The sequence below is a fragment of the Malania oleifera genome, chromosome 2 (genome assembly GCF_029873635.1).
Source record: "Malania oleifera isolate guangnan ecotype guangnan chromosome 2, ASM2987363v1, whole genome shotgun sequence".
NCBI lineage: Eukaryota > Viridiplantae > Streptophyta > Magnoliopsida > Santalales > Ximeniaceae > Malania > Malania oleifera.
The window spans coordinates 109,219,123-109,230,531 of NC_080418.1; the positions used below are offsets into that span (position 1 = coordinate 109,219,123).

At 36.0% G+C, this 11,409-nt stretch overlaps 3 non-coding genes across 3 annotated transcripts; all 3 read left to right on the forward strand.

Moving 5' to 3' along the window:
- The first annotated feature begins 8,001 nt into the window (after positions 1–8,001).
- LOC131150041 (small nucleolar RNA Z112) lies at positions 8,002–8,193 on the forward strand. The gene has a single exon (XR_009135427.1). It is a non-coding gene; the product is annotated as a small nucleolar RNA Z112 (small nucleolar RNA).
- A 29-nt stretch (positions 8,194–8,222) lies between these two features.
- Positions 8,223–8,370, forward strand: LOC131150058 (small nucleolar RNA snoR2/U65). Its single transcript, XR_009135443.1, has one exon. It is a non-coding gene; the product is annotated as a small nucleolar RNA snoR2/U65 (small nucleolar RNA).
- A 227-nt stretch (positions 8,371–8,597) lies between these two features.
- On the forward strand, positions 8,598–8,685 carry LOC131150043 (small nucleolar RNA snoR77Y). The gene has a single exon (XR_009135429.1). It is a non-coding gene; the product is annotated as a small nucleolar RNA snoR77Y (small nucleolar RNA).
- The last annotated feature ends 2,724 nt before the right edge of the window (positions 8,686–11,409 follow it).

Below are 11,409 nucleotides of genomic sequence, written 5' to 3' on the forward strand. Positions count from 1 at the left end.
AGCATTTGCAATACCAGTCTTAGATGAACTTCATGCTCTATAGCACTCCTAGAATACACTAGGATGTCATCAATAAATACCACGATGAACTGGTCTAAGTATTCATGAAAATCCATGTTCATTAGATCTATAAATGTTGTAGGTGCATTTGTCAAATCGAATGGCATAACCATAAATTCATAATGGCCGTACTGAGTTCGGAAAGCTATTTTCGGAACATCCTCCATTTTCACCTTCAACTGGTGATACCCAGATCGTAGATCGATCTTAGAGAAAATCTGCGTGCCTTGTAACTGGTCAAATAGATCATCAATCCTAGGTAACGGGTATTTGTTCTTTATCGTTACCTTGTTAAGTTCCCTGTAGTCGATGCACATCCTCATCGACCCGTCATTCTTCTTCACAAATAGCACTGCTGCTCTCCAAGGAGAAACACTTGGTCGAATGTACCTCTTATCTAGCAGCTCTTGAAGTTGTTCTTTCAACTCTCTCAGTTCAGTTGGAGTCATACGATACGTAGCTTTCGATATTGGTATCATACCTTGAGCTAACTCTATAACGAATTCCATTTCACGGTCCGGAGGTAATCCTGACAAGTCCTTTAGAAACACGTCAGGGAACTTGCGCACTACAAAAATCATCTCCAGATTACGTTCTTCTACTGGCGTGTCATTTACAAATGCCAGATACCCTTGGCATCCCTCTCGAGGTAATCTACCAGCCTACAAAGCTGAAAGGATTCGTGGTGCAGAACGCACACACGACCCTATAAACTTGAATTCCTACTCCTATGGTGGTTTAAACTTCACTTATTTCGTATGGCAGCTGATACTGGCATAACTGGAAGACAACCAGTCCATCTCTAAAATGATATTGAAGCCATACATGTCAAATACTATAAGACCAACTGGTAATACCCTTCCTTGGATCATTACTGGAAAATCACAGACTACTTTGCTACATACAATTGCCGACCCCGATGGCGTAGCCACTATCAGTTCATATCCCAACTGTTGCATCTCTAATCCACACAATTTAACAAATCCTCGAGAGATAAAGGAATGTGTTGCTCCCGTGTCAAATAATATAACATCTTTATTGGAAAGCATGTAAATATTACCTGATACCACATCTCCAGCATTTTCTGCATCACCTGAAGTCAAGGAGTACACCCTAGCTTGGGTAGTACCCCCCCAATTGTCCATCTCAAGGTGCTTGCGCACCACCTCTGAAAGGCTGCTATGGAGCTCCACTGTACCTCGACAGATTACAATCCCTTACTTGATGTCCTATCTTGCCATATCATAAACAAGCCCCCATAGCCCTCCAACACTGCCCTGTGCGAGGTTTCCCATACGTAGAACAAAATAGAAGTAGACGTGGTACTATGAGAAGCACCACTATGGTTCTTCTTCTTCCAGTTACCTTACTTTGCCCCTTCATAAGAACTGGAAGGCACAAGTCTTTTCTTCGAGATTTGAACCCCGACATCCTCCTGCAGACTCTCCTCTACTACGGTGGCTTTATCAACCAGAGTAACAAAGTCTTGCATCTACCAGATAGCCATCTGGCTGTGGATTTCCTTCCTCAGAGTCCTTTGAAATTTCTAAGCCTTCATTGCCTCATCGGAACCATGAATGGAGAAAAATGGGATAGCTCCTAAAAACTGGTAGCATACTGCTGAGCTGTTAGCTGCCCCTGCTCCAAACTCATAAACTCCTCCATCTCGACATTCCTAACCGTTGCTGGAAAATACTGTTCAAAGAATAGCTCTCTGAAACAGGCCCACGATAACGCTGCTGGAATGGGTTGATGCTCCTCAAGCATTTTCACAGACTTCCACCATCTCTCCATTTCGCCCGACAACTTGAACGTTGCGAAGGCCACTTTCTGTTTCTCAGTGCAGTTCAGGATGTCCAGAATCTTCTCAATCTTTTCGATCCAATTCTTAGCTCAAATCGGGCCTGCATTGCCCATGAAAATAGGAGGCTTCAGTCGAGTGAACTAATAAATAAAACAACCTAATTCAGTCACAGGACGATCCTGCCCCTTATTCGTCTGAACCACCTTAGCCATCAGTTGCTGAGCGAAGTCCAGCAAAACATTCGTGGAGTCACTGCCAGCCTCAGGGCCAGCTCCCTCATTGCTACTGCCTCCAACATTGGCAGTATTATCCTTGGATTCCATCTTGAAAAGTAATTGAGGAAACCAATTAGAAGCTTAACCAACTAATACCGCAACACTATAAACTCACTTTCCATAATAACAGTCCTAGTACTGATGTACCCTAATGACCCACATTCTTATTATGATTCAAGTTTTGCCCTTCCATTTAAAAACAAAACTTCCAATAGATTGCCGTGATTTTCTGAACCTTTCAAATGATCTAGAAAAGCACTGAAGTCTGTCAATGGATTTCTGTCTCTAAGTATGCAAAGTTGTACTCGATAATCTTATTCACATCCTAAACTCTGGTATAGTCTAATCTATAGAACCTAACAACCTAAGCTCTGAGCATATCCATAACCAGGCAGTGCAATTCACATCACACTTCCAGCTGGCTATGGATTTAATACCAAACTATAATGCCCTGGCCCTTTATACGGCCCCAAAGTGCTACTATACATACATAACCTATACAATCAGATAACATACATCAAATACCTGCCCTAAACAGGGACATATGGGTATATCATATTGATTTGTGCTTTCATATATTACATAAAAACATATACATTCATGTGGATTCTAATAGACGTACCAGAGTATCTAACTGTTCCTTATATACATTCATCCGTACGTAAAACATAAATTGTATTACATTCCCAAAAAGAAACCCATCCTGGCTAAAACCCCATAACTCATACAAAACTTACGTCAGCTAACCAGGCTCTATGCTCCAAAGTCTTTCTAGAAGACTATGACTGACGTCCTGTAGGACTTGAAACAAAGGTTGTAAGATTGAGGGTGAGACACTTCTCAGTAAGGTGGAAGATATTATATCAGCACGTGACTACATAAGTTAATTCTAGTCTAAAAAAATAGTTGCACATTATCACATTCACAGTATAATACTTTGCAAGATATATAAACATAATATAACATCATTACAAGCAAAAGTCCTCGAGGTTAGGGTAGGGTACAGGCCCATACACTATACAATTCCCTCCATACGGTACTCAACCTTGTGACCTTGCCCATTTTAGTTTTTAAATCATGTATATGGAAATTTAGGACAATGACCAACTTTGAAACTTTCAGTAATATGCCTAATTATCCTGTGGCATGGGTTGTGTAGTGATAACTCTGACAGGGCCCTGTTCGTACAGGCACTGTTAAGCATCACAGATATAGTCCGGCTGCCCTACCTGGTCCATTATTTCACCAGTGGCCCCATACACTCCTGCAAGCCGACTATCTTGATACCCACACTGATTCACATGTGTGGTTGCACTGTACCTTAGTTAGCAACTTAACCGCTCCTCAAGCTATTTAAAGCTTCAGATAACCTGGAGTGTCTTTCAACTCCTTTCGTAACAAGTTGTGGTCCCAATCAATTATATATAATTTACAATAAAACATAACAACCTGTGCAATTCTAGTAATTTCACAATCACAATCATTCAATCTTTCATGCATTCTTTATTTCTGTCAGACTGTGGTGTTAACCGGTACAAACGCTCTCGGTTCAACCTTTTCTACATATAAAGCTCGGTGATTAACCGACACCTGTTTTCCATATTTTCAGATAAAAAGATGGAACTTCAGTTTTCACAATTCATTTACAAGTATACAGTTCAATATGTTCCATTTCATATCATATGTCACACTCGTTTCGTCAAAAATCCGCTATAAACAATATATAATTCGAAAAATACCATTTGGAGTGCAAACATGGGTATCAAGCAGGTCCTACTTTAGTTTTAAAACAATTAAAGTAGTTTTGGAAAGTTTGGAGTTCATATATCAAAACCCCTATTTTTGTCAAAAATTGTAAAATCGTAAAATTGTAAGAAGGAGCATTTATACCCGGTAAAATTTTGCAGATAAGTAGCTAAAATGTGCATAAAGGCATAAGCCATCTTTATAGCGGTTCATTTTTTCTAAAAATATAGATTTAAACAAATCCCCTTACCTTAATCCCGGAAGTCGAAACACGAACGAATCAGTCCAAAACAACGACCCGGGATCCCTGAAACCTAAAAACCTAAGAACAATACTTCACTATAATCTCGACCACTACATATATATCGAACCAAAAACAAAATCAGATTCTTACCTTGATTTTAGGGAAAAACCCGAAAATCCTTATATCAAAAATCTGATTCGCTATAACTGTAGAGATTCTCCTCCTAATCCACGTAGTGATGTCAGATTGTTGATTCCGGCAACATACGATATGGAATCCTAGAGAGAGAGAGGGTTGGTTCGTGTTTTAGAGAGAGAGAGAGAAAATTGAGTTTCTTCCTCATTAAGCAACTAAATGATATTTATGAACAAGGTTGACCCGGCAAGCCTCGTTGATGAGTTGGAGTTCTCGTCGACGAGCCGAAGAAGGTCGCTCGTAGCCGAGAGGGTGACCTCGTTGATGAGCCTAAGATTACAGAATCTCTAAAAATCCCTCAGTATCTCCTCATCAACGGGCCTTTGTGTCTCGTCACCGAGCAACAGAAGAGACTTCATCGACGAGAAATGGAGCCTCATTGACGAGCTCTATTGTTTTATCCTTTTTAATTTCCCTTTTATTTTCTTTGTTTATTTTCCGTATTTGGGTCCCTACAAGATAGGTCGGTTGGATCATAAAGATTCTTGTTGCTAGTTTTAAGAATGTTGAGATAGCAGAAAGAAGGATGGAGGTACATGATGAGGTTCAAGAAATAGAAGGTTTGATTGATGATGACATTTTGGTGGTTAGAGGCATTATCACCGCGGATGCTCATATGACAGATTTTTTTATTTTATTTTATTGAATGGCCGATTTAGGAAGAAGTATGTGATGAACTTACTTCAAAATAAGTTGTAGCCTGCTTGATTTTATATGTGTCTTATGGAACTTTTAGTTATTTTGTACTTTTGGGGATTCATTCGAGTCGAGTCAAGTTGACACAATGTAAGACTCGAACTTGACTTGATTTGAAAAAATCAAGCTCGAAACTCAACTCGAACTCGATTGAACCTTTATTATTCAAATTCAACCTCAACTTGATGGATATTTCTAAAATTCGAGCTCTTGCTTGAACTTGAACTTGAGCGATTATTTATGATGGAAAAAACATTGATTCAAATATTACATGCATTGGTTGTTTTTTAATATAATAATTTTAATGGATCAACACCATCCATGGGAACCATAGTCTATATAGTTAGGCTATTGGTGTTTTGCATCATAAAATAAACTAAGTGGATATTGTTTTCCAAAGATATAATGTATTTCCTTCTTTGAGTGTTTAAAGAAAAGACGGACGTGGGAGATCCATGAACCATGAGGACCATGACCATAACCATGAGTATTGTTCTTTGTCCTAGCTTGAACCCCAAACTATTTATAGTTTGTACATCACTAACATCAGTCGCTAGTACATATTTTTATCACTAGCAGATAAGCAGATCCAACAAAATGATAAAATGCTAGAAAGAAATAATGAAAGGGGGGAAAAGAGAACCTCACTTGCCGAAGGAGGATAAATGACCAGATTTGTTGAGGAGAAAAGTGGTAAGGGCCTCACGAAGGAGGAGTAGAGGTGTATAAATGTCGTACAAGAGATAGGAAGGATTGGATGTAGCAACATTATGAAATGGATAAAAGTGAGATGCCTTACCTTTTCCTAGAGCATCACTTTTATAGGTGTATTAGATCCTCTCATTTACTCTTAATTGTGAAGAATTATTAAGATTTCGGGGGTTACACATTGAATTTGGGGGGATTTTTAATTAATCGCTTGAGGGTCCATTAGAGCTATCAAGCTAAAACTCATATTTGAATCAACTTACACAAAATCAGCTCCATTTGAGCCGCCTAAGGTAAGAGTTGAGTCGATTGTTGGCTCTGTCCAAGGTGTCTTGCATCTAGCCCAAAATTGGTTTCATCCAAGCCGATTATTAAATTGAATACAAAATATTTGGCCCCACCCAAGTTGATTAGTAGCTTGTTATGAGTCACTTATTATATATTTTGACTCAATAAGAGCCTTTAAAATCTCAATTCGAGCTTATCCATTGGCTCAATGGCTTAGTCCAAGTCGATTTCCTTCTCAACGACTCAATGCATGCCGATGTGTTGTTTATCAACTCAATCTAAGACAAATACTTTTAATATAAGCTATTTCGTTTTTCCATGGCTTAATCCAAGTCGATTTCCTTCTTCGGTGGCTCAATCTAAGACGATGTGTTCAATTTGAGTTGGGTACCTTCAATTCGAGTCGATTTCCTTCTTCAATGGATCAATCTGAGCTGATTTGTCCTTTACCACGTTAATCTAAACTAGATACTTTTTATTTGAGTCAATTTCCATCTTTGGCGGCTCAATTTGAGATATATTTCAAGAACTCAAGTCAAATGGTTCTTTTGTTAGCTCCATTGTGAGTGAAAATTGGCTTAGTATAAGCCAAGTGACTTCTCTCTTGGCTTAATTCAAGCCACTTTTTTTTGTTGCTTGAGTTAACTTCTTAGTTTAGTGCAACCATTAATGTACACTTTGACCAAGTAGCTCCTTGTCCAAGCAACTCTTGATCTTTTTGGCCTTATGAATGAAGCTCATTGTTTTGGGCCGCATCTTAGTGATTAATGCTCATTTCTCGATGCCCTATTAGCAGAGGTCATCCAATGGTACAATTTGTATTTGTGATGAATTGTGTGGTTTTGTGGTGCATGGATTGACTGAGGTGAACAATCCCTAACAATAGGCTCAATTCAAAATTGTGTAACGTGGCCATAATTGAGATTAAAGAAAAGTTCTTTGTCACAAACGACGCCAAATTGTTAGCATTAAAATTTGGTTGAATTAATCGGATTGGCAACGATTTTGACCATCTATGAGAGAAAAAAGAGAAAATGAGGCTTGGAGGACTCGAGGTGTATACCAGAAGATATCTCCAATGCCTAAATAAGAGAAAATAAGAGAAATATGAAAGACAGGATGTAGCAATAGTATGAAATGTGTAAAAGTGAGATGCATTACATTTCCTTGTAGTGTCCATTTTATAGGCATGTTGGCTCTCTCTCATTGATTCCTTATAATTAAGATTTCGGGAGTTATACATTGATTTTTGGGGGGTTTTTACTATGGAGTATTGAATGCAATATCCCCTTTATTGTAACTAATTCACGATTTTTATTACCTTTGACCCTTGATGGTAAAAATCCTCTTCCAACATCTTGCTATGTAAGTGCTTGAATTTTGCATCATAACAAACACACACACACACACACACACACACACGCACGCACGCACATATATATATATATATATATATATATATATAAGCAAACAATAAGTTCTCTTTGTTAAATATCTTTAATTTGATTTTAAATTATTTTTATGTGAATTTCACAATATAGATGTTTTCACACATCATATTTTTAATTTAAACTTAAATACTAAAGACATAGTTGATCCAGTCTCTAAAAGTAATTATCTTCTTTATGAAAATAATTTGAAGTAAAGGTTTGTGAAAAAATACCTGGGCATTGTGGCATACGGGGTCTCAACTAGTTTTTTTCTTAAACGATGGCGTTTGATAGTGAGCGGCTGCACGTGGAACTGTCCCCGCTCCTCGGTTCCTAATTAGGTTGAAGCTAGGGTTTCGGTCCGCTTCTCTATATAAGCGGCCTTTTACCCTTCTCCCCACCATCTGCTTCCCTCAGGATCTAAATTTACCACTGGTGGTTAGATGAGAGAACGTTAGGGTTTTGTTTCTGATTGTGATAGGAGTTTGATTCTTATTTTGATATGGCTTTTATTTCTATTTTTTCTATTCTGTTTGGTTCTTGGTAGAACACAAGATTCCTGTGAAGAAGAAAGACCGATAGGAAGTGCCGTATGACACTCCAAACAGCAGCGGCGATGTCCTCCCACTCTTCCCATCCGCCAATGTCAACCCTATTATCTACTCTTAGGGTTCCGTGCATTGGTCGGGATCTGCGGGCTTTGGCGTTCCGCTGTGTGCGTGATTTGAAAAGAGGTCTCTGAGGATCATAGAGTAATCTGTGTGTGTGTGTGTAAAGGTCTCATGCCACGTCGCCGGTAGCTATGGACGATGACCGGCGATGCTATGATGAGACCGATAATAATCGTATGTTTCGCATGCTGATAGGAACCTGTGGATGTTATTCAATCTTCCGTCCACGGAGCCGATTTATGTGATTACATTTTAGTACATAATTTTCCAAATCATTATATTCCTTTTTTTCCCCCTTAAATTTTAAGATGTATTAACAATTGGAAATGCTTTTTCTCCCACAAATTTAAAATTAAAATAAAATCTAGTTTTAGTTCAGTTCAGTTCGTAGTTGAAAATTTTAGTTTATTTGAGATTTTAGATATATTAATTTCTGGTCTTGAATATGCTTTGATTTTGTGGTAAAAACTACCAAGTATGAAGCCAATGATGATTAAAGTTGTTTTGTTGGAATTACCGACTGAATCTTCGTTGATGTCAAACACAAACTGGCTATCTGAGGCTTCTATATATTTCTTCTTACTCTGTAAAAAGGTCTTTTTATGTATATATATGCATTTTGACATTTTATTTTGCGCTGAATCATTGTTAGTTTAGCAGATGGGATAGCTAAATGATCAAATTTTTTCCATTTTAAGTTTGAGTGGAATGCAATTTTGGAGAATTTGGTTCTTGCGTGCTTGCTATTTTATTTTAGTCTTTATTTTAATTAAAAATAATTTATTTGCATATAGAAATCTCTCTATTTTCCAAATATAGGTTCAAAAACAATATCAAAAAGAAAAAAAATGCATTACGAAATCAAAAGGCAAGAAAAAACAAGTCTTCATGGATTCGCAAAATTTTGTTCTAGTAATTTTTATCTTGTGTATAATTTTCTTTTTGGTAATTATGATTATTTACAATGTGTCTCCAATAAACCAAGGCCTCCTCATGAAAGACTCCCGCATAATTCGAAAATCAAAACCATTCATTCTAGAGTTCTTGGAGCCTACTGTTCATATATGAAATTGCAAAGATTTGGATAAAATATATTATAAAATCATTAAATTTTGTTCACATTCAAAAATTCAAATCCTTGATCCCCAAATACATACATGTATACATGAGGTTTTATTGTCCAAGTAGACTCCAACCTTGATATTTTTCTTATGCAAGGATTCTGTTTGTATCCACATGTTAAAATGGAATAGGAGATCCCTCCATCCAAGGCAACCACTAGTCAAAATATTTGACTTGATTCAATTTAAATGAATTGGTTTTCTTGAATCAAACCCCTACACGTCACTACTCAAATGGCTTGGATTCTTAAACGAAGATTACTGAGGTGGTGAAGATTTGACCATATTTAAAACACAAATCTTAGTTCTATAAACTAAGAATGATCATGCATCATTATTCATAAAATTAAAAAAAAGTTTTCAGTTAAAATAAAGAAAGAACTCTTAGTGAAGGTCAAGTTAGAGAGAGAAGCTCTCATCCCTCTTTAGGGATGCTTGGCGGACTATTTTGCTGTGTCCCCTTCTTTGTTCACTGTCCCCTGCATCCTTTCTCTTCTCTACCTGTGTTATTTTGAATTTTTGTTTTTGCCATGTGTTGTAAATTTGTACGCAAGGCTTTGAAGAATTTTTTTATGGATTTGAATTTGAAGGAAGAGCTTGAGTTTGTCCTGAAATAATTAGAGATAGGGCTTCTTTCATATTCGAATCCATAGAAAGATTTTTTAAAGCATTGTTTGCAAAATTGTGACCTATGTTAGAAATGAAAATTTAAAATTCATGATAGTAGATGAGCATGAAGGAGAAAGAACTTCGATACGAAGGGGACGATGAACAGAGAAGGAGGGGGGACAGTGGAGCAGTCCTCGACTGAGCATCCCTAGGGAGGGATGAGGGTTTCTCTTTCTAAAGTGGCTTTGATTGAGAGCACTTTCTTGATTCTGACAAAAAGTTCTTTTTTAATTTTATGGGTGGTAGTGAATGACTATTTTTAGTTAGTGGAGTGTCTGATTTGTGTTTATTCCGGATAGTCAAATCTTTGTCACCTTAGTGATTTTTATTAAAGATCAAAGCCATATGAGGGGTGACATGTGTTAGGGGTTTGAATAGGGTAAATCTAGTTCATTTAAGTTGAATCGGGTTTGTGGGTGCCATGTGTACACCTACAGTGGTGACACATGACATTTTAATATTTTTTTTTTTAATTTTTCCAAATTACTATAGGAGGGTGACATATAATTAATACATTATGTGACCAACTTCTTGTAACTAATTCTTATTTGGATAAAATTTGGGTTGGAGTTGGACATGGGAGGCATTTGAAAAAAATAAGCATAATAAGGAAATATAGTTACAAGTTTATGAACCAAGTTTAAGTATATTTAAGACTAAGGGGTATTTGGTAAAATTGAGTATTAATGTAAATATTATTTTTGTGAATCAACTTTAAATTGAACCAATAACTAAATTTAAAATTTGATTTTTTTTAATTATTTGATATTTGATATCTTATTTTTAAATATTACCTTCTTAATGTTTAAAAGAATAAATGTTTGGTAAAATTAATGAGGAATTATATATGTTATTTTCTAATCAAATATTTAATATTTTCTTATCATATATTTAATCAGTAATTATGAATAAAAATAATATAATTTATTATTGTATAAAAATATATATATTTTTTATTTTAATTATTTAGCTATTGAATTCTTTATTTTTCTGTAAGGGATACAATTGCAAAACATATCTTTAAATTTGAATAGTCTAATTTAGACATAGTCTTTATATAAAAATCATTCGGATCAAATAAATGTTTTTTAATCTTTAAATATGAGAATTCAAATTATTTTGGTCACTTGATAACTAACCAATGAAAATGTGCGACCTCTTCTTAAAATGAAACTTGTTAAATTTAATGATGATAAAAAAAAAATACATTCGTGCCATACGGTCGTCCAAAACGTGGTCTTGCCATTGAAGATCCATTTTTACGAAGAATTTAGAGATTATTAAGTGTGAATAAATGATATCTTAAATCAAAATACAAAATCTAATTCTTAAATTCACATTTTAGTAACATATAGTAATGTCATTAAAATTTGATTTTTCTAGTCTTATTGGAGTACATTTTCATTCTTATTTCCTTTTTTTTTTTAAAACTATTTTTTTTATCAAAATAGAGTGAGTATAAATGCCATAGAATCACTAGAAATATTATTTGTAAATAGAAA